Below are 27477 nucleotides of genomic sequence, written 5' to 3'. Positions count from 1 at the left end.
GCCCTGGGTTTAAATTCTAACATCTAATTATAAACTGTTTGAACTTAGGTTAGTTGCATAACTCCCCTGAGTCTCAGTTCCCTCATCTATAATAAAAGGGCAAAATACCTATCTGATAGGGTTTGTGTGAAATGAAATAAAATTAATGAGAAAAGCTAGAGCAGCGAGTAGAAAACCCTCAGTTAAGGACAGGTGTTATTGTTACTCTCACCACCACCCACCATCCCAGTGTCTCTTAGGGAGGCATTCTACCATTGTGGTTAAGGGCTGGGAAGCTGGAATCACAGTGCCTAACTCTTCATCCCAGCTCTATCAGTTATTAGCCATGTGACCTTGTATAAGTATTTAAACTGCCTACATCTTGATTTTCTCACTTGTAAAATGGGTTCCTCTCAGAACTGTGAAGATAAAATGATGTCATCTTAGCCCATTACCTGAAACATAATGAGTGCTCCCAACATAGCAGCCAGACTATTAAGACATGTCACATAATGTCATTCATTTGCTCAAAAACTTCCAATGTCTTCCCATTCTACTTAGAGTAAAAGGCAAAATCTTTACAATTGCTTACAAAGGTCCCTCATGATCCATTAGGTTTCTGAACTCACCTACTACTTACCTCCTTGCTAACTTCACTTACTTTAGACACATTAGTCTCCTTGTACTTCCTCAAATAAGTCAGTTATACTGGTGTCTTGGGCTCATCTATATATATAAAAGCCTAAACTACCGTCCGACCTTTGGACCGTCCAACTGGTAGCTATGACATGCAATAACCACCAGGGGGCAGATGCTCAGTGCAAGAGCTGCCAATCTGCAGTTCTTGGGTGACACACCCCGAACCAGAGAGGAGGGAGCCCTATTTCAGGGTGCGTCACCCAAGAACCCCCTCTCGCAATCCAGGACCCCTCAGGGGATTCGGAGAGGCAGTTTCAGCCCAATCCCCACAGGCCAGGCCCAGGGACCCCAGGGGTGCATGAATCCGTGCACCGGGCCTCTAGTTGTAATTATAAAGATCTGGAAAGTTCTTCCCTCTGCAATCGCCACCTCACCTCTCAGATCAGCACCCCTTGCTCCTTTATCACTGTTGGGTCTTGCTCAAATGTATTATTCAGTAACAGCATCACAAGACTACCCTTTGTAAAATTGTACCTCTCTGCCCCACCCCAACCCACTCCCCTATTTTACTTTCTTGATTTATTTTCCTCCTTAATAGAAATCACCATCTAACATTCCTTTCTATTAGAATTTTTATTAGTTTATTGTATGCCTTCCCTCATTACAATGGAAGCCCCTAGGGGAGGCAATTTGTCTTTGATCAGTAGGGCTATAATCCCCACCACCCATACAACTACCTGGCACATAGTGAGCGCTCAAGAAATACTTATTATATGAAGGAATTTGAAAGTTAGTCACCATTATTATTTATTTGATTATTTCTTCCTCCTCTTCCTTCTTTAGTAATCATTGGAGGTATCATGCCATACCTGAATTCAAGACATAGCTTAGCTTAGTCATCACTTCCTTAAGAAATTCTCCCCTGAATCCTCTATGTCAGTTCCTTCTGCTCTGTCCTCTTGCAGCTCTGATCTTTGTTGTGTGACCCTTTGGCTTAAATCTCTTTTCTACTACACCCATACTGATAGAGACCTAATCAATTTTTGCTTGCCTCTGTATTCCCAATACTTAGTACAGTGCTTGGCACATAAAATACACCCAATAAATAATGAATATATGAATGAACAGATGGCCTCTTGATTTATTTTGCCTATTGTAAAACTAATTTTGCACATTACTGGATCCCTCTGGATGTGCTATGTTTAGTGTCTGTTTAGGATAGATATACTAGGGCATTTTATGTGCCATTTTCTCACTAACACTAAACAGTATAATTTAAGCTAAGCTGTGCTCTGGTAGGTATTCACCAATATCTCTCATTGCTTTGTATTCAGAGTAATAGATGAAAGAGCAATAGGTTGCCAGTTAGCAAAAATCCATTTACTGTTGCTCAGATCTGTGAAGGTATCTAATTACACTATGTATTAAAATTTCACAATAAGGAGGATCCTGGAGATCAGTTTAATAAGAAAAGGAGCAAAGTGAAGATAGACACATTCTTCTTTATTGAGATGAGGAGATTATGGCAACTGTAGTGTAGGCAAGAGGAAGGAATGATCATTTATTGGGAACCTGTCATATACCAGACTCCAAGTTACTTTGCATTAATGATCCCATTTGACCCAAACCACAAATGTGGCTGAGAAGGGAGGATGTTGTTGAATGTGGGCATATGTCTGCATGGTTTTATGTGTGCACATTTATGAATGTTTGAAATTAGCCAGCCCTCATCCTTTCTCTGTTTCATATTAGCTGTGCAAGCATGAGCAGGTCAATCAATGCCCTTAAGCTTCAGAGCTTACATTTGTTAAGTGTAGATCATAAAGCCCATCTCACAGAGCTGGTATTAAGATCAAATAAAATCATGTTCTCTGAAAATATTGAAAATAAATGTGTGTGTGTGTGTGTGTGTGTGTGTTGTTATAAGAATCAAAGTAACAGTCTATCCCTTTGGATAGCATAATACTTTTGCATTTTTCCTGGTAAAAGCTAGATCTGGGGTAAAGTCATATTGTATTAGCTTATTATGCAATCACTTACTCAATATAATCCAATAAATATACTAAACACCTGTGATGTGCCAGACTCCATAAGACCATAGAGAACAAAATGAAGTACATGTGATCTTGCCTGAGGGACTTTACAGTTGAAAGGAGAAAGCACATAGATATAAAAATAACTATAAAATGTAAGGCAGAATATGCATAATGCTAGAGATACTAGGAAATCTCACCTAATCATTTGTACAATAAATATATATTGAATACCAACTATGGACCAGGCACTGTTCTAGAATCCAAAGAAATGGTAGTAAACAAGAAAGATAAGGAGCCTGTGTTCATGGGGCTTACATTCTTTTTGTAAATTTTTTATGTATTGATTTGAGAGAGAGAGAGAAACATCGATTTGTTGTTCCACTTATTTATGCATTCATTGGTTGACTCTTGTATGTGCCCTGACCAGAGATCCAATCTGCAGTCTTGGCCTATTTGGATGACGCTCTAGCCAACTTACATTCTAATGCATGAAAAGGAAGAATAAACTCATAAACCAATTTCACTTAACCGCTAAGTCAAAAATAAAACAGAGCAATGTGATAATGCGTTCTGGAGGGGCAGGAGGTCTCAGAAATCTGGAATGATAAAAACAAGGCTGCTTTGACGCCTCCCGCGCTCGGTCCGGACAGTGGCGCCCTCGGTAGCCGTGTGGGCTGTCGGTGATCGGTCTCAGTGCCTGCGGGGTGATCGGTCTCAGTGCCTGTGGGGTGATCGGCCTCGGTGCTGGGGTTCACCTAGCCCTTACGGCAGCCTCGGGCTGTCGCGGTGCCTGCGTCGGTCCCCTCACGCCATCTCGTCACGTGGCCTCGTTTTACAGGGTCGCAGGAACGCCCTATTTCTGTTTTCCTCTTCAATCAAGCTTCTTCAAAGAATAATGTAACATCAGATCCAAGCAACAGCAGCCCCCTGATCACCGCAGCCTCCTGATCACCACAGCCTCCTGATCACCACACCCTCTGTCTGTGGAACAGCAACTGTACGTGAAGCCTCCCCCCACCAGCCAGAAGAGCCAACACAGCTGTGAACAACACCCACCAGAGGAGCTGCTGCCAACTGGAAAGCAGCTGCTACCGCAACCGTCTGAGCAGCAACCACAACCCAAGGAGCCCCTGCCACCCAGGGAGCAGCCACTGAACACCTCAACATCTACATATGTCAGCGAGATCAAACATGGGTAGGCAAAGAAACCCCCAAAGGAAAGAAAAGGAGGACTCGCCAGAAAAGCAGCTAAGTGAGACAGAGATATGCAACATGACGGAAAAAGAATTCAGAATAAGGTTCCTAGAGTACATGCACCACATGTTCAAGAAGCAAGAAGAAACAGATGAAAAACTCAACTACTTATGCAAGAAGCTAGAAGAAACAGATGAAAAAATCAACAACTTAAGTAAGTCCCAAGAAGAAATGAAGAGTGACATAGCTTCAATAAAAAACTCCATTGAAAGTATCAACAGTAGACTGGGAGAAGCGGAGGACCGAATTAGTGAATTAGAAGACAAGGAAGCAAAACACACTCAAACTGTACTGCAAATGGAGAAAAAAATTAAAAGACAGGAGGAGAGCCTAAGGGAGCTTTGGGACAACATGAAACGAAACAACATACGAATAATAGGGGTGCCAGAACAACAGAAAGATGAACATGGATTAGAAAACCTATTCGAAGAAATAATATCAGAAAACTTCCCTGAGGTGGGGAAGAAAAAAGTCACACAAGCCCAGAGAGTCCCAAACAAGGTGAACCCGAAAAGACCCACACCAAGACACATCATAATTACCATGGCAAATGTTCAGGATAAAGAGAGAATCTTACAGGCTGCAAGAGAGAGACGGAAAGTAACATACAAGGGATCTCCCATTAGATTATCAAATGATTTCTCAACAGAAACACATCAGGCCAGAAAAGAATGGACGGAAATCTACAAAGTGATGCAAAGCAAAGGACTGAATCCAAGAATACTCTATCCAGCAAGGCTATCATTCAAAATTGAAGGGGAAATAAGAAGCTTCACAGACAAAAAAGGGCTAAGGGAGTTTATCACCACCAAGCCAGCCATGCAAGAAATGCTAAAGGGACTGGTGTAAAAAGAAGAAATATCAAGCTCAGAAAGAAAACAGCCACACACACACACAAAAAGAAATGGCTACAAACAAATACCTTTCAATAATAACTTTAAATGTAAATGGACTAAATGCTCCAACCAAAAGACATCGAGTGGCTGAATGGATAAAAAAACATGACCCATACATCTGCTGTCTACAAGAGACCCACCTCATTAGAAGGGACTCACACAGACTGAAAGTGAAGGGATGGAAAAATATCTTTCACGCAAATGGAAAGGAAAAGAAAGCTGGGGTAGCAATACTTATATCTGACAAAGTACATCTCAAAGTGAAGGCCATAACCAGAGATAAGGAAGGCCACTTCATAATACTAAAGGGATCAATACAACAAGAAGATATAACCCTGGTAAACATATATGCACCCAATGCAGGAGCACCCACATACATAAGAAAACTTCTGGAAGAAATCAGGGGAGAGATCGACAACAATACAATCATAGTAGGGGACTTTAATACACCACTGACATCACTGGATAAATCCGCTAGACAAAAACTCAGCAAAGAAACAGCAATCCTAAATGACTCACTAGATCAGATGGACTTAATTGACATCTTCAGAACACTTCACCCCACAGCTGCGGAATATACATTCCTCTCAGGTGCTCATGGGACATATTCAAAAATAGACCACATATTGGGTCACAAGCAAAGTCTCCACAAATTCAAGAAGATTGAAATCATAAAAAGCTTCTTCACAGACCACGATGGCATAATGTTAGAAATAAACTACAATAAAAACAACCCAAAATACTCAAACACTTGGAAGCTGAATAGCATGTTATTAAATATTGATTGGGTTACCGATGACATCAAAGAAGAAATTAAAAACATCCTGGACACTAATGACAATGAAAACACAACAATCCAAAACCTCTGGGACACAATGAAAGCAGTCCTGAGAGGGAAGTTTATAGCTCTACAGGCCTATCTCAAAAAACAAGAAAAAATGGTAGTCAATCATCTAACTCTACAACTCAAAGAATTAGAAAGAGAGCAACAAGAAAACCCCAGAGTGAGCAGAAGGAAGGAGATAATAAAGATTAGAGCAGAAATCAATGAAATAGAGACCAAAAAAACAATACAGAAAATCAATGAAACCAAGAGCTGGTTCTTTGAAAGGATAAACAAGATTGACAAACCCCTAGCCAGGCTCACCAAGAAGCAAAGAGAGAGGTCCCAAATAAACCAAATCAGAAATGATAGAGGCGAAATAACAACAGACCCCACAGAAATACAAATGATTGTTAAACAATACTACGAGCAACTCTACTCCAACAAACTGGACAACCTGGAGGAAATGGACAAATTCCTAGAAAAATACAACATTCCAAAACTCAATCAGGAAGAATCTAAAAACCTCAATAGGCCAATAACTATGGAAGAAATTGAAGCAGTCATCAGAAAGCTTCCAGCAAACAAAAGCCCAGGGCCAGACGGCTTCACAGGGGAGTTCTACCAAACATTCAAGGAAGAACTAAAACCTACCCTCCTCAGACTACTACAAAAAATTCAAGAGGAAGGAACACTTCCAAGCTCATTCTATGAAGCCAGCATCACCCTAATACCAAAACCAGGTAAAGACATCACAATGAAAGAGAATTACAGGCCAATATCCCTCATGAACATAGATGCCAAAATCCTCAACAAAATCTTAGCAAATCGGATCCAGCAGTACATCAGAAGGATCATACACCATGACCAAGTAGGATTCATCCCAGAGATGCAAGGATGGTACAACATCCGTAAATCAATAAATGTGATACATCACATAAACAAATTGAAAGAAAAAAACCACATGGTCATATCAATTGATGCAGAAAAAGCATTCGACAAAATCCAACACCCATTTTTGATAAAAACTCTCAGAAAGGTGGGAATAGAAGGATCATACCTCAACATAATAAAAGCCATATATGACAGGCCCACAGCCAACATCATACTCAATGGACAAAAACTAACACCATTTCCCCTAAGAACAGGAACAAGACAGGGATGCCCACTCTCACCACTCCTGTTCAACATAGTACTGGAAGTATTAGCCATTGCAATTAGGCAAGAAGAAGGAATAAAAGGCATCCAAATTGGAAAAGAGGAAGTAAAACTGTCCTTATTTGCAGATGACATGATATTATACATACAAAACCCTAGAGACTCCATCAAAAAGCTACTAGACTTAATACATGAATTTGGCAATGTAGCAGGATACAAAATTAACCCCAAGAAATCTGAGGCATTTCTATACACCAACAGTGAACTTTCAGAAAGGGAGATCAGAAAAACAATCCCATTTACCATCGCACCAAAAAAATTAAGATACCTAGGAATAAACTTAACTAAAGAGGTTAAAGACCTCTACTCAGAAAACTACAGGACGTTGAAAAAAGAGATAGAGGAAGACATAAACAGATGGAAGAACATACCATGTTCTTGGATTGGTAGAATCAACATCATTAAAATGTCCATACTACCCAAAGCAATCTATACATTCAACGCACTTCCCATTAAAATACCAATGGCCTTCTTCAAAGATCTAGAACGAACTCTCCAAAAATTCATCTGGAATAAAAAAAGACCCCGAATAGCTGCAACGATCCTGAGAAAGAACAAAGTAGGTGGGATCTCAATGCCAGATATCAAGCTGTATTACAAAGCCACTGTTCTCAAAACTGCCTGGTACTGGCACAAGAACAGACATATAGATCAGTGGAATAGAATAGAGAGTCCAGAAATTAGCCCGAACCAATATGCTCAATTAATTTTTGACAAAGGAGGCATGAACATACAATGGAGCCAAGATAGTCTCTTCAATAAATGGTGTTGGGAAAATTGGACAGACATATGCAAGAAAATGAAACTAGACCACCAACTTACACCATACACAAGAATAAACTCAAAATGGATAAAGGACTTAAATGTACGACAGGAAACCATAAAAATTCTAGAAGAATACAAAGGCAACAAAATCTCAGACATATGCCAAAACAATTTCTTCACTGATACAGCTCCTAGGGCAGTTGAAACTAAAGAGAAACTGAACAAATGGGACTACATCAAAATAAAAAGCTTCTGCACAGCAAAAGAAACCATCAACATAACAACAAGAAAACCCACCTCGTGGGAAAACATATTTGCCAACGTCATATCTGATAAGGGCTTAATCTCCAAAATTTATAGGGAACTCATACAACTTAACAAAAAGAAGATAAACAATCCAATCAAAAAATGGGCAAAGGATCTAAATAGACACCTTTCAAAAGAGGTCATTCAGAAAGCCAAGAGACATATGAAAACATGCTCAAAGTCACTAATCATCCGAGAGATGCAAATCAAAACAACAATGAGGTACCATCTCACACCTGTCAGAATGGCCATCATCAACAAATCAACAAACGACAAGTGCTGGAGAGGATGTGGAGAAAAAGGAACACTTGTGCACTGCTGGTGGGAATGCAGACTGGTGCAGCCACTATGGAAGGCAGTATGGAGGTTCCTCAAAAAATTGGAAATGGAACTCCCATTTGACCCTGTGATCCCACTACTAGGAATATATCCCAAGAAACCAGAAACACCAATCAGAAAGGATATATGCACCCAGATGTTCATAGCAGCACAATTCACCATAGCTAAGATCTGGAAACAGCCTAAGTGCCCATCAGTAGATGAATGGATTAGAAAACTGTGGTACATCTACACGATGGAATACTATGCTGCTGTTAAAAAGAAGGAACTCCTACCATTTGCAACATCATGGATGGAACTGGAGAGCATTATGCTAAGTGAAACAAGCCAGTCAATGAAGGAAAAATACCACATGATCTCACTCATTCATGGATAATAAAGACCATTACAAACTTTTGAACAATAATAGATACAGAGGCAGAGCTGCCTCAAACTGATTGTCAAACTGCAGTGGGAAGGCCAGAGAGAGTTGGGGGGCAGGAGGGAGGGGAGTAAGAGATCAACCGAAGGACTTGTATGCATGCATATAAGCATAACTAATGGACATAAGACACTGGGGGGTAAGGGAGGGTAGTGGTTTGTCAAGGGCGGGGGGGGGGGGGGAAGGATACTTATGTAATACCCTTTGTAATACTTTAAGAGGAAAATAAAAAAAATAAAATAAAAAAAAAATAAAAAAAAAATAAAAAAAAAAAAAAAAAAAACAAGGCTGCTTTGAGAAGATCTGAAAGAGTTCCCAGAGTGCTAAGAATTTGTGGGTTTGAGACTCAGAAAGGTGACATGTGGAAGCATGCTAGGACAAAAGTGAGAAATTGAGAAGAGGTGAGCAAGGTGGCCAACCAGGTCACACACTATACTTGGGTTATGGTAAAGGGTTTGGGGTCTAATTGAGGTGCAATGGGAAGCCGAGAAAGGTTTTAGAAAGACAAGAGAGCTGGTCTGATTTACATTTTAAAAGAACAACCTGGTTGCTATGTGGAGCACGATAGACTGCAGTGAGAGAAAGTGGATCCAGGAAGACCAGACAAGACACTATGCTATTTTTGTAAAAACAGGTGAAGGATACTGAATAGGGACTTGTAACTAAGCTAGGAACCTTCTGTGGGGAGAAAGGGACAGATGCAGGAGATATTTTGGAGGTAAGCCAGCAAGAATTTGAAGAGGAGGAAAAAGGTTGTTTCCAAATGAAGAATACTTCGGTTTCTATCTTTAGTTCAAAATCCTTTTATGTCAAATGAGAATAAATCAGTTCTATAAATATATCTAAGGTACGTTAAAGCTAATTAAAATTCTTTGGCTCCAAGTTTCTCTATGGTAAATATAGTAGTACATGCTTATTAAAGAAAGCTGTAAAATAGAGAAAGGTAAAAATTAAGAAAATATATAGTGTATAATATAAAACATACAGCACATGTGCATATATGACTGGAATTCCTATTTTCCCCCAGAAATGTGATTTGATCTGTGTTTCCAAGGACATTATGTTGTATCCGATTTTCCCCTTTGTCTGTTGCATTGTTCAAAAACTGAAAACAATTTAACAACTCCAACACGAGTGCTAGGTGTGGCCTTCCCTCATATGTGAGAAGTGACTTCTACTCATCCGGGCAAATGGGCCTCGAAGTGCACAGAGGTGCCAGTACGTCAGGGGCTGGCTGGAGGCGGGCCCATCTCACCAAGGCCTTAAATATAAGGCACTCAGATTGCAGTAAATCCATTTGCAGGCTTGCTGTGACAGGGCCTGCGAGGGGCTGTAGCTATTTACAGCAACAATTGTCTAAGTAAGCACTGAGCAATGCAGTCCCTGGGGAAGCCAGGCTGGAAACCTGTCAGGGGCAGTCAAGCCCTGTGTGGTTAGAAGCAGCCAGTGTGCGTTCCGCATCTACAGGACGGCCCCTAATGATGGTTTCTCTGTTTAAAGACTAAGGATTCCTTCGAGGTAAGGAATGGGGGCGGGAGTGAGTCCTATGGGGGGCACGCCAGAGGAGAGAGTCCTACAGAGACCAGTGCCCCCCCCACCCCACCCCACCCCCCCCCGACTGCCGGGAGTGTCTCCTCCCACTCTGTCCCCGCGCCCCCGAGGCTGCATGTTGTCCCTGAGAGCCAGCGAGGCTGCGATGTGGCAGGCACCAACTCCTGGCAGCATCCTCTCCCCTGCCGCGCGCAGTAATGGATCTTTGAGTCTTAAAACAGGAAGATAATGCCGGGTTTAGCTTATAAATAGATGGTTGTTTGCTCTCCCTGAGAAGCACTGATTGAGACAGCCAAGCTGACTATTGATTTAATTTTATCTTCCATTACACCACGTACTCTCTCCGCCTGCCTGTGGTTCAGCGGGGCACGACTGCCTCGGGCGGCCGCCAGGGGGCGCGCCACTCGTGTTCCTGCTCCCCAACCCGTCTGGACTCTGTTTATGTAGACAGACAATGCCTGCCTTTATAGGGTTTGAAAAATAAGAGTTTGATTTTCCTGAGCCAGGATGACCTCATCACTCATGAAAGTCAGAGGGAAGCGGGAATTGAAAGACAGGCAGTCTGGAAAACAAAGCTTACATTTCTCCTCCTCCCACTCCACCACCTACACAGAGCGCTTGGGGTGTACTTATCTAAAACCACGTTGCTGAAGCTGGGAAGTGGGGGAGGGCGGTGGGAGTGGAATGTTAAATTCTTCAGGGTACCCTGGCTCTGGGTGTGCTGCCGCTTCTGTTTAGAAGGTTACTACCCCCTACTCTCTGCCTACAAGGGCTCTCTCTCTCTCTCTAGCTGTCACCAAATGCCAGTGCACCAACACTGTCTAGGCAAAAGTGACTTGACTTTAAAATATCAGTTATTCCTAAATATGATTCATCTCACCAAGGTTTAAATAGTGTCATCAGCAATTTTGTACTGTTGGCTTGTAAATTTCAGATCTGCTTATGGCTTCAAATGAATGGGGTCAGTAATTAAAGTCTCTCACGTTTGCTTGCCACCTTTTGGGACCACAAAGTACTGTATAGGGTAGAGTATGTGTGATGGGAAGCCAGACAGAAGACAAAGAAAGATGCCTCGTAAGACATTTCCCAGCCCCAGAACTCAGCATTTGGACTTTGCTTCTGGGGTTGAATGAACTATCTTACTAAATACAATCTAATGTTTATAAGCACTTGCTATGTTTCAGGCATTGTGCTAACCATTTCACATTGTCCTCAAGATTACCTATCTGTCAAGTTCTATTATTATTTCCAGTTTAGAATTGAAGAAGTTGAGGCTAAATTACTTGCCCAAAGTCAGGTAGCTAAAAGGGACAGAGCCTAATTCAGGCCTCAGGAGTGAATGACCCAGAGCCCTGCTCCTAATCACCATGGTTTGCCTTGAAGACAAGCCTATTCTTGACAAAGTCTTAAACTTTCTGTATCCCTAAGCAAAGGAGGTTGAATGGGAAGAGAGGATGGCAACTTTCAAATCAGACCTGCCTAGGCCAAAACCAAAGGCTCTTTAGAGCTCTTGAAAAGGTGAAAATGTACAAAAAAATAATCACCATCATCATCATCTGCAGCGTTGTTCCTGACAATAGCTTCTAAGAGAGAAATAAAATGACCAGAAGAAGAAAACTTTCACTACAGAGCACTCATTTGCCAATCATTCAACAAATATTTGCTCATGGTAGACTGGCCACAGTGGAGGGCACTGGGATACTGTGATGAAGAAAACAGACATGGTCCCTCCCCTCACGAAACCTCCTGAGAGAGGGAGTTGTAAGTAAGTGAACAATGAAAGTCATAATTATTGTTGCCTCCACAGTAAAAAAGTTAAGTATTAGCATTGTTGTGAGTAAAATGGATTAAGAAAACAATGAAGCAGTAGCATATGCATTTGTTCCTGTTATAAAACTTGGAGTCTATGGGCTCCAAAGGAACCTGAAGAAACCAACCAACAACTGTCAGCATGTACAGCATTTGCAGGGCTGGTCAGCAACACTGTGGTTTATAGTCCCATAAACGAGGAGACTCTTAAGAATATCAGAGGAAACTAAAGGCCCAAAGAGAGGTAGTGATTTGTCTGAGATCACACAGCAAATCTGCAAGTGAATAGGAGGAAAAACAGGTCTTCTGGTTCTTTCCTGTGCTACTCTTCCTCCCAGGGGTTAAGGCACACAGGCCTTCTTCATTAGAAGTTGCTGGACTGTTATTACACTGGTAACACATTTTCATCCACACTTTGTGAGAAATGCAAGGCTCTGGTTTTCCCAGCATTCTATAATTTTCCAGATCAAGAACCTTAACTTCTTTAGCATAGTTTGGCATTTGGCCAGGCAGTGCTGCCCGAGGTACCAGATCCTGGCAACAGATCACTTTTTCCCACGCCAGAAAGGGTGGATGGATTCATTCTTCCCCTCAGGGCCAGTAAGACACACGATTGACCTTTTGGGAGGCTCACAATTATAAAGGAGGAGTTGATCACCTTCTTTGCACAGACCCTTTCCCCACTGAGCTCTTCTAGGTTAATGAAGTAAATGCTAGCTGCTCCTTTCTGTTCTTCCCATTCTATTTTCTTGGCTTCCTATCTTTGGAAACTTATAATTGGACTGGAACTGAAAATTATTCTTCTCTGCGTTAGAGTCGTGGAATTGTCTGTTACTTTTTCCTAATGTATGTACTAGAAATGTGAGATGTAACGCATTGTCCAACCACTTTGACTTATTAAGAGTATAAATATAGTTAAAATTTGCTACTAACAAGAGAAAACAAGAAAGGTGAAAATAGTTTAAATCCACTTACTTATCACAGCATTTTGAAATAAGGTTTTTTACAACTATGATTATTAGGGGGTATTTAATAATTATGGATCTTGGGTGTTAGTATAAACTGTTCTATCTGCTCAAATTCATTAATTTATTTTTATCTCATCAGGCGATAAATATCTCTCTGTGTGTAAATCTTTTTTCCAGTTTTATTGAGATATAATTGACACACAGCACTGTATAAGTTTAAGGTGAACAGCATAATGACTTTAATTGGTAAATATTACATTTTACAACAACATTTTTTGAAATATTTAATTTCCAGAACTGCCACAGTCTCTTTTTTCTATTGCAAGGACAGTAATATTTAATAGCAGCAATTCTCTAAAGAAGAATGTATTCTGAACTATGATTTGTAGAAAAGCATCTAAGGACATTCATCAACAGAAATTTACATTTATGCAAGGAAAACAGCCAAAATGTTTTTAAAATAAACAACCAGGTAAAAACAATAGCATGAGGAGATAGTTATAATCCTACAGTATAGAATTTAATCAGAGGACTGCCCATAATTTAATCAAATCACATAAAGGCTAAAAGCTGCTTTATCATTCAGTCATAGTTCCTTTACAGAATTCTTCCCACGTTGACTAATGTGTATATGTAATTTTTATTAAGAGGGAAAAAAGAAAAAAAAAAAACAGAAGAAAACTCATCCCATCTGAAAGACACCTCAAAATCAGAGATTGCTGCATAATGAGAGGATGCTCCTTTGACATTAATCTCCAACAAAAGTCATTTGAGCCAAGATGCCTGGAAAAGCAGAGAGGACTGGCATGTAGACAATAGGAAGAGCTTGAGAGCTGGGAATATTATTGATCAGGCTGCTCTTCAACAGGGAAATGTTTATCCTTTGAATAATAACAGTGATTTCTGATTCATATACCAACATGTACACTAAAATGGCACAGCTTTGAGTGTTTCTCCAGTAGAAGCTAGGCTTATGCTGGCCCTGAACATAGGCATTAAATTCAAGGATGTCTATCTGGGATTAGGCATCCAGATGTACCTATGAACTACAATGAGTTACCTGTCCTAGTTAGACTTATAGTCCCCTGCGTTGACCTCATTAGCAGACAGTGACCCTAAGTGCTCATTGGCAAGCAAGAGCACCGATAGCCTAGCTGCAAAAATTAACAAAGGGATAGTCAACTCAACACTAAGAGCAGACTTTTCCCAACTGGCCAATGAGCCAGGGAAGGCCATTTCCTTCTGGAAGTTATAGGCAAATGAATTAAGAAAAACTCTCTGAATAAACAAACACAGAAGCATTTTTAAATGCTTTTCATGCTTTTTATCTGACCTTGGCAAGCTGTTCATTGGTGAGAAAACATTCCTTTAACAACAATTTAACAACAAAGTTTTTTGAAGTCCCGTTCTTCTCATGGCCATCTTGATAGCCTTTGACATGCTCAAGCATAAACAAGCCTGAACATTGTGCTTTCCATGTCCATCCTTGCTGTGCACACATATCTTGTCTTTTGTTTTTGTTTTTGGCAGGGAATTGAATTTGGCTTCTTGATGCTAATTAAGGAAAGAAGAAAGAATAAAAATGTTTAAATTATTTTTCTGTTGTTTTCAGACAAAAATGCCTTTCCCACTCTTCAATCAATCTAATTGTCGGCCTCTTTTTATTCATTCAGTTTGGAACTGTGACTCCAATGCTTTTCCTGACAAAACCTGTATAGATATGTGCCACCCAGTGACAGAGCAGGGTGAAGGCGGGGGGGAGAGGGGGGGTGGAGCAGAGACTGAATAGACTGCAGGCTGCTCCTCCTCCTCTCCTCTCTGTCTCTCTCCAAAAGCATGTAGGAGAAAGTGTGGGAGTGGGAGTGACCTTAGCACAGGATGATCTTACAGTCACTCCACTTTCCATGAAAAGTACCTCATTTACAAACTTAAGAACTTTTTTAGTTGTAACAAAAAACCTATGGCAAATGCTGCAACTAACTGGAACGATATGTCACAACATTGTGCTTGGGAACTGGTAATGTGTTCCCATTTTCAAGATGAAGTGAGGGGAAGAGTCTGTAAGATTTTCCCATAGAGAACCCCAAGACTCACCAAGCACCATATGTCACATTTAGAGCAAAGGTTTCTCTATGAGTCAGTGTGTAATCTGTAAGAGAGAATTGACTCTTTAAGGTCCAATGAAAGTGAAAAGAAATACCAGGTGCAGAAATACTAAAGCTGTGAAGGTTATGACGGTATGTGTTAACATGGAGAAACCACCTTGATCAAGGCACTAAACTTTAATGACAGTTTCCTCTTCCTCAAAACGGGGAGAATAATAGTGTTATAGTTGGAAGTGGGGTCCTTGGGGTACCACTGGAATAAGCATTTCTGGAAGCCCCCATGAGTGGATGAGATGTGGTGGAAAGTTTTATTTCCATGGAATTACAGCCCTGGGTTTCTAAAGTCCCATTTCCCTTAGTCCAGTCATAGAAGAAGTGTAGCTGGGGTTTCAGATCTAAAAAGCAGAGCCAATGTCCAGAGTTTCTTTTCCATGTTGGAGCTGGGTCCAGTTCAGCATCAGGCTAGTTACCATCTGTTAGTCCATTGTGTGTAGGGTCCACATGGCCATGGGCAAACACAGAGAAACAAGAGCAAAGAGCCCTCATAAACCCAGAGTCACACGAGTCCCGAGAGAGCCAAGAGCAATCAAGAGAACGAACTCCTTTGTTTAGAAGATTATATACCCACACTTGCAGTGGCCACATCCATTCTGGCCAATGACCTCTATTCCCAGGTGTGACTGAGAGAAAGCACCTTCCCTGGTCATCTCAACTTTACTGGGCGTGCGTCTATCTTCGCTTTGTCTAGTCCTCTTCCCCCAATGATTTGCAGGGAATGTGCCTATAATGTTTAGCCTTCCCTTCGTTCCTTTCCTATTATTAAGAATTAGCTAATTACAATGATATCAACAGTATGTAAATCATAGGACTATTAATACCCATAAACCATTATGTAGGCTGCCTGCCATATAATAGTCTTCCAATGAAGGTCAACTCCATTACTATCACTAGTGACTCCATTACTATAACATGGACACAGCCATTTTTGTGGCTAAACTAAGCATAAACTCCAACACTACTAGATTTATCAGCACCAAATTCGCTCTAACTTTGACATAACAGTGGAAGGGAAATGGGTTCATGACCATCCTTTTATCCAGTTCAGATTATCATTGAGCCATAATAGAGGCATAGGGAAATAGAAAATTAGCCTTTAAAAACCTGTTGATTTCCAGTAGAAGTGTAAATTGAGACAAACCTTCTGAAGGGTGTTAAAAACCTTAAAATGTGAATATCCCATGTCCCAGCAATCCCTTAACTGTGAATTTAGCTTATGGAAATAATCAGAGATGTGTGAAAAGATATATGTGTAAGAAACTTCATCAAATTTATTTATAACACTGAAAAACTGAAAGAATCTTAATGTCCACCAATAAGCTGCTAGTTCAGTAAAATATGTACATTTATATGATGGAATGCTGCATAGACATTAAAAATTATGTTGGAGAAGACTATCTAGTGACAAGAACAAATGTTTCTGATATACAGCCCAGTGAAAATGGGAGGGTACAAAGCAGTATATTATAAAAATATTATTCAGATATAACAGTTGGATTGAGGTATACCTATGCAAGTATTTTTTTAATGAATCTGGCTATGTTCTCAAAACTTCTTTTAATTTTTTCAATCTACCCAGAGCATACATAGTTTGAGGCCTATTGTTGTTTAAATCTTAGTCTGGTCTGTAGATTTTTGTAATCCAATCTGGTTATTAAAGGCTTAGACTCTCTCTGTTGAACATTCTGTCAAAATTCAACATTATTAGCTGCTCACTGTTCAGATTGCCAAGCTCTCTCTCTCTCTCTCTCTGAACTAATACTGTACCCCACCTATAAACTCCAAGCATAGCAGGGAGGAGCGAAGTCCTCTTTGTGTGCCTGCCTGGGAGTATCAGCCGTGGGAGGAAGACCCCATCCCGATCCCATGCAGTTTGATTCCCACAGCATCTGCTGCTATGGAGTCTCGGTGTAAGGTGGGTGTGTGGTTTCCTGAGACCATGTTTGTTTCATGCTAGTCCCTTCCCAGAGCGCTCCCTTACCACAGAGGGACAGCTGTGAGCCCTTCTGGCCCCCACCAGGAGGCTCTACAGCTCCCGTTTGGTAGCGTGTAGCCTTGGTTAATCTCTGTGCTCTCATTAGATATTGGGGTCTTCTGAGAGTCATGAAGAACTGAGAAAGGCATATCCCTTCCTCCTCTCTTTTCAGGAATTCTATAAGATCTCTTTGAGTCCTGTTAGCATTGATTAGCCCATTGATCTTCCTGCCTTTTGAAATCACCTGACCAGCAGGAACCCTCAATCTCAAAAGGTCAAATGTTCAACAGTTCCCTCATTCCCTGGGGTGGTGGTGGGCATGGTAGGGATGAGATGGGATGGTGGAAGGGCCACAGAGCCAGAGAAGACACCCTGAAGCATCCTCAATATCCCTGCTACCACTCCCTCTATTAAAAAATAATTTTAAGTATATTTATGTAAGATAAAATGCTCCATTGTAAATGTAGTTTGCTGAGTATTAACAAATGCATGCCCCTATGTAATCACCACAATCAAGATGTAGAACATTTCATTTGTCCAAAAAGTTCCCTCCTGCCCCTTTGCAGTCAATGCCTGTTCCTGTGTCCTGGGCAACTGCTGATCTGCTTTCTATTCCTTGAGATTTGTTAGAATTTCTTGTAAGTATTATAATACAGAATGTACTCTCTTGGGCCTAGCCAAGCTTAATGTTTCTGAGACTTGTCCATAATGTTACTGTAGTTTGTTTCTTTTCATTGGTAAGTAACATTCCACTACTAGTATATGGAAATATCACAGTTTGTTCATTCACTATTGACAGATATTTGGGTTGTTTCCAGTTTGGGGTTATTACAAATAAAGCATTTGTAAGCATCTATACAAAACATGCAAGTCTTTATGTGAATATATGTTCTAATTTCTGTTGGGTAAATGCCTAGGAATAGAATGATTGTGTCATATAACAGTATATATATATATATTAGAGGCTTGTTGCACAAAAAGATTCGTGCAATAGGCCTGGGTCCCAGGTGCTGGAGAAAAACCTGTGCTGCTCCAGCCAGAGCCACCTTCAGTCTTCGCTCCGCCACTTTGCGCCTACTTATGCAAATTAACCGCCATCTTTGTTGGTGGTTAATTTGCATATCCTGGTGATTAGCCAATGGGAGGTGTACCGAAGGTACGGTCAATTTCAATCTTTGTCTATTATTAGATAGGATATATATAAAATGAAATTGCCAAACTGTTTTCCAAAGTAGTTGTACCATTTTTTCATTTTCAAGGGAAGTGTATAAAAATTCCAATTTTTCCACATCCTTGCCAACACTTTTTTTGGTCAGTCTTTATAATTTTAGCCTTTCTAGTGGATGTATAGTGGTATCCCATTGTGGTTTTAATTTGCATTTCCTACTGACTAAAGATGTTGAGGATCCTTTCATATGCTTATTGGTCTTTTGTATGTCTTCTTTGGCTAAATATCTGTTCAAATCTAATGCCCATCTTTAATAATTAAACTTTATGTTTCATAGTAGTTTTTTGACTTACCCAAAAGTTGCAAAGATAGTACAAAAGAGTTCCTATATATCACACACCCAGTTTTCTCTACTGTTAACATCTTACATTAGTATGGTGCATTTGTTACAACTAATAAGCCAATGTTGATACATTATTATTAAATAAATTTCATACTGTATTCTAATTTCCTTACTTTCACTTAACACCTTTCTACCCCACACCCAGAATCCCATCTACATTAGACACTACATTAAATATACTCATGTTTCTTTAAGATTCTCTAGACTTTGTCAATTTCTCAGGCTTCCCTTGCCTTTGATAATCTTGACAGTTTGGGGAATACTGATTAGCTATTTTATAGACTGTCCCTCAGTTGGAGTTTATCCAGTATCTTTCACATGATTAGACTGGGAGTGTGAGTCTTTTGGAAAAAGACCACAGAGTGAAAGTGTAATCCTCATCACATCATAGCAAAGGTGCATGCTATCAACAGTTACAGCGTTGAGGAGACAGAGGCCACCCATCACTGTCATCTCTACAAGTAACCTTTGTATAAGAAATCTTAAACACCCGCTTGTAAGATTAGATAATACTGTTTACCTAATGCCTTTGCTTTGGCCTCCTCTCTCTTATCTGAAAACAAAGTTTACAATTATGCTAATTGCTAAACAGGTTCACAGGTTAGGACTACATATGCCAAAGGCAAACTTTCTCCTTACCCCGAGGCCCTTAATATTAAAAAAGTGGGGTGCACCTAGGTACCTAATGGGGCTTGGGTCATCTCCACTTTTCTGCTCCCCTAAAGTTGGGACATCTGGTCTGCAGAAATGCTTCAGGCAATCTGTGTGGAGACGATACCACAAATGTAACAAAGGTTTTCAAAATAAAATGCAAATTAGGTTTTAATGAAGTGCAACTATCTATCACAACACCATAAAGCAATCAGGGTACCTTCTGTTCTCTCTGCTTGACCTGGGAGAGTTTTAATATGCTTACTTTATTTTTTTCCATGTACATATTTCAAAAGGAAATTCGGAGGCCTCTGAGAATGGCCAGGAGAGCTACAAAGAAGGGGCTAAGCCTGCAGGTAGCTATCCTAACTCAAGGACAAAGTGACTAGCAGAGAATTCTGTTGTCCAAGTCTAGCCCAAGGTGTGTTTGTCTTTTGACAATTGGACCAACTAGTGGGAAAACAGTCTTGTCTGGCCTTGGTTGCTGGTTCAGCCACCCACAGCTCTGTGAACATGAGCAAATTCTGTAGTCTCTCCAAGCCTGCCTATAATGTGGGGATTGTGTGTGCTGTGCAGTTACTCTGAGGATATAAAATAATAGATGTACAGTGTATGGCACTTGATAAATGATAGTTTTTATGACTGTTATTATTTCCAGGACACTGTATAGCTACACACTCCAAAAGTGAGAGTGTCAGAGAGTGGAGTGCGATGAGACAGACCACAGGCATTCTGGAAAGATCATGGTGATCATTTCACCTTCAAGAATCCCCTTTCATGTTTACAGTTCGCTTGGACCTGGAGAAGGTTAAAAGAGGCCTACAGTAGTCTCCATTCTGCTCTCGTCCTTTTCTCCCTCTGATGGAAAGTCAGTGACCTCTATGACAAATTGCAGGCGTCCTTGGAGGAAATGCAGACTCCAACATAATGAGGACTCAGACCACAGGGCAACTCTCAGACATGTGACACCCTGGCGGGGCCCTGCCTCTGATCAAAAGCCCATTTCTCTAGCTCCAGAGAAACAATTCAGGGTTGAAGTCAGAGCTTAACTTGGTTTCTCTTCTGTTTCCCTTTACAACTGATGGGCCTTTGGTTTAATCCTGACGGTGCCCAAGTAAGTCCACATTCTGTTCATCTTTTTCTGAAAGATCTTCCTACAACCCAAGGTTGTGGCCGCCATGCTCCAGGGGTCAGACCTGGGATGAGGCAGGGATGAAGATAAGCTGCAGTGCCAAGTCCCAGGCAAGGTTGGCATTAGGTAGGCATGGAAGAGGTGACTGCCTGCCCGCACTTTGTGATTGGGGAGGCAGGAGGCTAAACTTGCTTGTGGGTGGGGGGTGTTAGTTTGCTAGGGCTGCCATAAAGTACCACAAACTGGGTGGCTTAAAACAACAGGCATTCATTGTCTCACAGTTCTGGAGTCTAGATTTGTTGTCAGAATTCTTCTCCCTCTGCAGCCTGTAGAGGAGACTCCTTCCTTGCTTCTTCAAGTTTCTGGCATTCATCAGCAATTCTTGGAGTCCCTGGCTTACACACTCATCACTACTTTCTCTGCCTTTGCTGTCACATGGCGCTCTCCCCGTGTGTCTTCACATCGTCTTTCCTTTTTGTGTGTCTGTGCATCTCTTCTTATACGGACAAGTCACACTGCATCAGGGTTCACCCTACTGCACTGTGACCTCATCTTAACTCGATGACTCCTCCAAGGACCTAATTTCACATGCACAGGTTCTGATGGGGTTAGGTCTTCAACTTACCTTTTGGGTGAACAAAATTGAACCCATAATATGTGGTGGAGGCGGGAAGGAGGGGGCGCAGAAGAACAAATCCTTCAAGTCCCTCCCACCTTACCCTTCCCTGCATAAGACCCTTAGTGCTCCAGAAGACCCTTTAACCTTCAGCCAGTTTTTCCCAAATATGACACTCAGCATAGCAATCCCCAGAGGCCTTTTGTTCACAATGTGGACTCCCGTGTGTGTGTGTGTGTGTGTGTGTGTGTGTGTGTGTAGGGGGTGGGGTTAGAGGTGGGGGGGTGTCAGAAGGTATGCAGTCCCAGAATCTGCCCCAGAAAACTCCAAAAAAGGAGGTTTGCTCTATTATCAGCCACTTTCACTATATGGTGAAGAGCTTTCAGATTCTTTTGCAGTTTAAGATGGGGGTAAAGTAAAGAGAAAAGAGAAGGCTTGAGGAACTTAGTGGGGGTAAAGAAAACAATGGATTTGAAGAAGGATTCTGGGATTTAGGAAGAAAAAAAAACACTTCTCTCTACTCTGTTTTCCTAACAATTGGCCTGGACAGTAGCTTTGTATGTGAGAGCTGAGAGAAATGTCATTCAACCGTGCAATTTCAAATCAGGCTGCACTATTATTGCCTCCAACCCCATGCCACTTGGCAATGTGGACAAAAACGGGCCACATACTCAACCTGACAAACTCAGGGAAAGCCTGAATGGTGGTCTCACAAACTCAGAGACCAAAAGTAACCACATAGGATGGCCTGAACATAAGAATGCCTACTTCAAAGCGCGTCATGGTCCATAATCACTTACCAGGCCTAAGCTTCCTTGACAAAGGTCAATCTTTACCTTGACTGAGCCTGTCTGTTGTTGCTTTTTTGTTTGTTTGTTTATTTTACCTAAGATAGCATACCTTTGAAATGTCAGTATAATCACTCTTTCCCAGACCCCTCAGGATATAACCTCTCCACCAGAGCATGAGACCCCAGACTCCTCATTGTTATCTTGTTGCTCAAATACCATCTCTATGTGCTCTAAATGTTCATTGTTAACTGTCCTGCACTCACCAGTTAAAAGAAGCATGTGTCTCTCCATTTCACTTTGTATCCAATCGTAGAGATTTCCCTCTTTGCTTTCTTCCACCCTCTTAGTCATCTAGCACCAATGGATTTCATGTAACCCTCCTTCTGTCTCCTCCTTTTAGTCTAATGCAGTGGTCGGCAAACTGCGGCTCACGAGCCATATGCAGCTCTTTGGCCCCTTGAGTGTGGCTCTTCCACAAAATACCACGTGCAGGCGCGCAAGTACAGTGCGATTGAAACTTCGTGGCCCATGCGCAGAAGTCGGTACTTTGTGGAAGAGCCACACTCAAGGGGCCAAAGAGCCACATGTGGCTCACGAGCTGCAGTTTGCCAACCACTGGTCTAATGTATAAAACTATCTTTCTCAGGGGCATTTTCTCAATCTATTAAGAATTTGGCATGTGGCAATTATCATCAGTTTGGCCCAAAAATAATCATAAAATTATCTATACATTTCGATAGTTTCTTACTAAGACAGCAAGTTGGGACCATGGAGCCTACAGGCCAGGGCCTATGTTCTTTGTTCCTCCAAGTCTCACAGGGGACAAATGAGTCCCCTCAGTCCAAATGCCATCACCTGAGCGAACCCTGACTACTTCTTGCTGATGGGGAATGTGAAAGTGGTTCAGAATGAGTAATAGGGTCTGTCCTGCTCTATCTTTTATCTACTTACTCATTCATTCATTCATTTCAGAAAGGAAAAGAGAGGGAGAGAGAGATAGAAACATCAATGATGAGGGAATCATTGATCACTTGCTTCTTGCACACCTCCTACTTGGGATCGAGTCCCCAACTTGGGCATGTGCCCTGACCAGGAATCCAACCATGAGCTCCTAGTTCATAGATCGATGGAACATAATAAAATATTTCTAAACTTTACATGAAGCAATGAACTAACAAAAATAAACATTTTTTTAAATGGAGAGTAATTGGGGAGAATTTGTGCTACTTGATAAGAAAATGATTAATAATGCTAATCATCCTGGCAGAAGCTCAACCACTGAGCCATACTGGCTGGCCCACAGGCAAAGTAAGTGATTAATGCAGGGGCAGTAACTAGGAACAAGTCTTGTTCAGGCACCACTCCAGGGGTGAGAGTGCTCTACCTTGGGCTCCCTGCATGCTCTGGGCACCAGAATTTTTACTGCAAACAACATTGATGAGGGGAGCAAAGGGGAAAGAGTGACCAAACCAACTCAAATACCCCTCCTTTGTAATATCTGAAGATGCTCCTTTCCCTGGAACTTAATGAAAACAATAAAAGGGAAAACTGAGAGTTATTGAACCAGAACAATGAAATGAGTTATCCATAATTCACTAAATGCACAGCAAGCTATAAATAACAGAGAATAATATCCTTGGTGTGCCTCTGATGTTTCCTGTTAGAAAGGTCCTGGCCTTGCAAATATTTGAAGGAGGCCCTAGATCCCATATCTTCAGCCTCTTTTCAATATTGCTTAAGAATTTAGCTTTCTGGGAGGCTGGGGGCTCTTTTGTAGAGGAGAACTATATAGGAATGTATTCAAGAAATGCATCATTGATCTTGAGCAAAGTAGAGAAAGGAAGATGTCCCAGGAAGAGGTAATGAAAGAACTGACTAGGTTTTGTATTCCCAGGAGGAATGGTAATGTTGAAGTCCCATGTAAATAGACAAAGGGAATTTAACAAGGAAAGGCAAACTCAGGGGCACTCACACAAGGGATTGGATTAGGAATAAGATTCTGTGTCTGTCAGGGAAGGAAATGGCCAGGAAGGAGGGGAAGGAGCATACAATGAGCCTTATACTTTTATATTTTAGGTTTAGAATGCTGGAATATGACTCTGCCTTCCACAGTTGATAAAATTGAAAAATGGAGTATGAGTTGAATTTGAGCAGAATTATGAAACTTTAGACTGCCCTTGCCTCCAAGCTGGCCCATGTGGTGGGATTTCCACAGTCAGAAGAATAGCACCAACCCTAGATCCAAATCCAGAGTCGCTGGGTTTGAACCCTAGCTCTGCACTAACTAGTTACATAACTCTGATCAAATTTAATTATCTTACCTGTTTCTTAATCGCAAATAACTTATCTATCAAACAGAGATAAAAATAGTATCTACTTTGCCCTAGCCAGTTTGGCTCAGTGGACAGAGCTTGGGCCTGCGAACTGAAGGGTCCCAGGTTCGATTCCGGTCAAAGGCGTATGCCTGGGTTGCGGGCTTGAACCCCAATGGGGGGCATGCAAGAGGCAGTCAATCAATGAATCTCTCGTCATTGATTTTTCTGTCTCTCTCTTTCTCTTCCTTCCTCTATGAAATCAATAAAAATATGTATTAAAAAATAGTATCTACTTCAAAGTGTTGTAAAATTGAATTAATCTGTATAAAACAGAATAGTGCTGGGAACATACCTACTAAAGACTCAGTAAGTATTTGCTATTTAAAAAGTAATTGGCCAAAACTGCCTTCAAGGTCCAATTAGGTCCTGGGTGTGGTTTGAGGTCCGATTTTGCATTGCCTCCTGCTCCTTTTCTGAGTGTCGTGCTGGTCTGTGTTCTCCGGTGTTCCTCCTCAGTTCACGCGGAGTGTGTAGGTCTTTACAGTGAGTTGAGTCCAATTTCACAGGATGTGCCTGCCTTTGTTCACAGTTCAGAAGTTTAAGTGTGTTTCCCTATGTCCAGCTACTTCTGCTTCTATGGGGCACTGCAGAGGTTTAAGCAAAGTTAGTGTCTTCAGGAGGACAAGTTCTGCAAAATGTCTTTTCCCACTTTCTCTGCTTGTGGTGGGATAGGTTCGTGGGCTCTCCCAGCTTTGGGTGGAAAGAAAAAACCTTCCAGGAGGCATTCAGTCTAAAAACTCCCCCACCACTTAGAAGTCATTCACTCTATGTACTTCCCATATTGTACTGTTTTAGTCAATACCCTCTTTCTCTCCTTTCCCTACTTTATACCACTGCCCTCTCCGTCTCTCAGGTCTTTCAATGTAATAAAAATGTCCCAGATACCAGCGTCCCAAACTGTCAATATTTAGAGTTTGAGTCTTCTTGTCAGTGTTTCATATCTGGTGTGATGTGATGGGTGCATGAGGTTATGGCTACCCCAAATACCACCTGTTTTAGCTTCTCCCAACTTCTGACATTCCCATGATTAAACTATTTCCTCTGGTTTAAGGCATTTTCTCCCCAAGACTCCTGTAAAAATGCAAGTATCTCCCTAGAAAAGGGAACTCAGCCACATTCTCATGGTTTGTCAGATTCCTACTGGATACAGTGTGGCTGTAGAGTCCCAAGGGCACTAGTCTGTGAAGGAAGAAGAGGTAGGATATACCAAGAAAAATTCTTTGCCCAGTAGGCTCCACCCCTCCAAGGGAGTGGGCTGCAGAGGGGCTGAGTGTGGATGGCCATGCGGTGCCTGGACTATGGCAGGACTCGGTCATCAGAGGGGCCGGGTGGGTAGGGTGGACGCTTCCAAGGGGTGAATTGGGGAACACCAAAGATATACCCAATTTGTTGGCAGAAGGCCTGCCTGAAAAATACTGTTTTTTGGTTTTAATTTCTAAATGACATGATTTGTGTTTTAGGAACTTTCTATTTCATTACAACTTGGAAGAGCACATGTTCTTAAGTAACACTATGCCGAAGGTGGCGTTACTCAGGCTGTTACTGTTACATGCAGACATTTCCTTGAAAAGGCTTCACTTCAGTTCCTCTGCTCGCTTTTAGTAGCCCTGCGATGGCACTGCTTCAGGCTGCAGCTTCCTCTCTTCCTGGGGTGTCATTCTTTCCCTTTCTGGTTCTTTCCTCTCTGCTGATGCTCTCAGTGGCCCTGGGGATCTTCTCCCATCTGCACGAGGCACCCCTAGATATTAGTTCTCTGCATACTTCCTACTAAGACTGTTTAACCTGAAATTTTATTATTATGCATTTTGAATTCTACTGTTATTAGAATGAAGCCAGTGACAAGAGAGCAAGTTTATAGGGCTAGTGTGCAATACACACAGGGCACAGAATAAGTAAACAAATACAACACAATCCCTTTTCAAACCTTCTATAGTGCTTGGCAGATCTCTGCTTTAGGGCAATTTGAGAGGGTCCACCGCCCTTCTTTTCTTTTTTTTCTTTCTTTTTTTTTTTTTAAGAAGGCAGCAGTGCAGAGTGGGGAAACCATGAACTCTGGATCCAGACATACATGAGTTTGTCTTGCTTGGAGTGTGGCAGGTCAAGCTTCATAAACTCTCTCTGATCCGTGTCCATTCAGCAAGAGTAGAGATCTCTATGTTGTAAGGATTAGAAATCATTCTTAAATCCTAAGGTTGTTTTGAAAACTAGATAAGTTAATGTATGTCAAATAATAAACTGCTTGGCATTTAGCAAAAGCGATATATCATGTGTTCCTACTAATACTATTAATAAAAATGATCGGATATAAGGAATAAAACTAGAGATGAACAAAAGTAAACCAGACAGTGGAATATTATTCAGGGCTTAAGGGAAATGAGTTTATCAAACCACGAAAAGACATGGAGACACAAATGCAAATTACTAAGTGAAAGAAGCCAACATAAAAAGGCGCTATTCTGTATGATTCTAATTATATGGCATTCTAGAAAAGGCAGAACTGCGGAGACAGGAAAAGATCAGTGGTTGCCAGGGGCTGGGGGTGGGGAGCTGAAGAGGCAAAGCACAGAGGATTTTCAGGGCAGTGACAATGCTCCACATGGAACTAGAATGATGGATACATGTCATTATACTTTTGTCCAAGCTCATAGATTGCACAAGACCAAGAGTAAACCCTAAAATAAACTATGCACTATGGATGCTAATGATGTTTCAGTGTGAGTTTATCCATTTTAACAAATGTGCCTCTCTGGTGGGTGAGGGATGTGAATAATGGGGAGGCCGTGCTTGTGTGGGACAAGGGGTACATGGGAAACCTCTATACCTTCCTCTCGATTTTGCTGTGAAACTAACACTATTCTAAAAAAATAATAAAGTCTTTAAAAAATTTAAAGCAGACAAAGAAGAGAGAAAAAACGCTGAGCAGAGAGGAGCAAGTTGAATTCTCTCCCTGTCTGAGTTAAGGGCCTGACTTTCATGACTCTGGGCAGCCAGCAGAGGAAGAAAGATGAGGCCCGCCCGCGGCAGGGCCAATGTGGCTGGAAGGAAATGACAGGAAGAGGAGAGAGCATGGCTGTCAGGCAGCCACACTGTAGCAGCACTTGGAATCGCTTGAAAATGGGGGATCCATCCCCTAAGAACAGGAACAAGACAGGGATGCCCACTCTCACCACTCCTGTTCAACATAGTACTGGAAGTATTAG

Source organism: Myotis yumanensis, unplaced genomic scaffold, assembly GCF_028538775.1.
Source record: "Myotis yumanensis isolate MYYU_CA2020_CCGP unplaced genomic scaffold, mMyoYum1.0.hap1 SCAF_2, whole genome shotgun sequence".
Lineage (NCBI taxonomy): Eukaryota > Metazoa > Chordata > Mammalia > Chiroptera > Vespertilionidae > Myotis > Myotis yumanensis.
The sequence above is the reverse complement of the archived record's forward strand: the minus strand, read 5'-3'. Positions refer to the sequence as shown.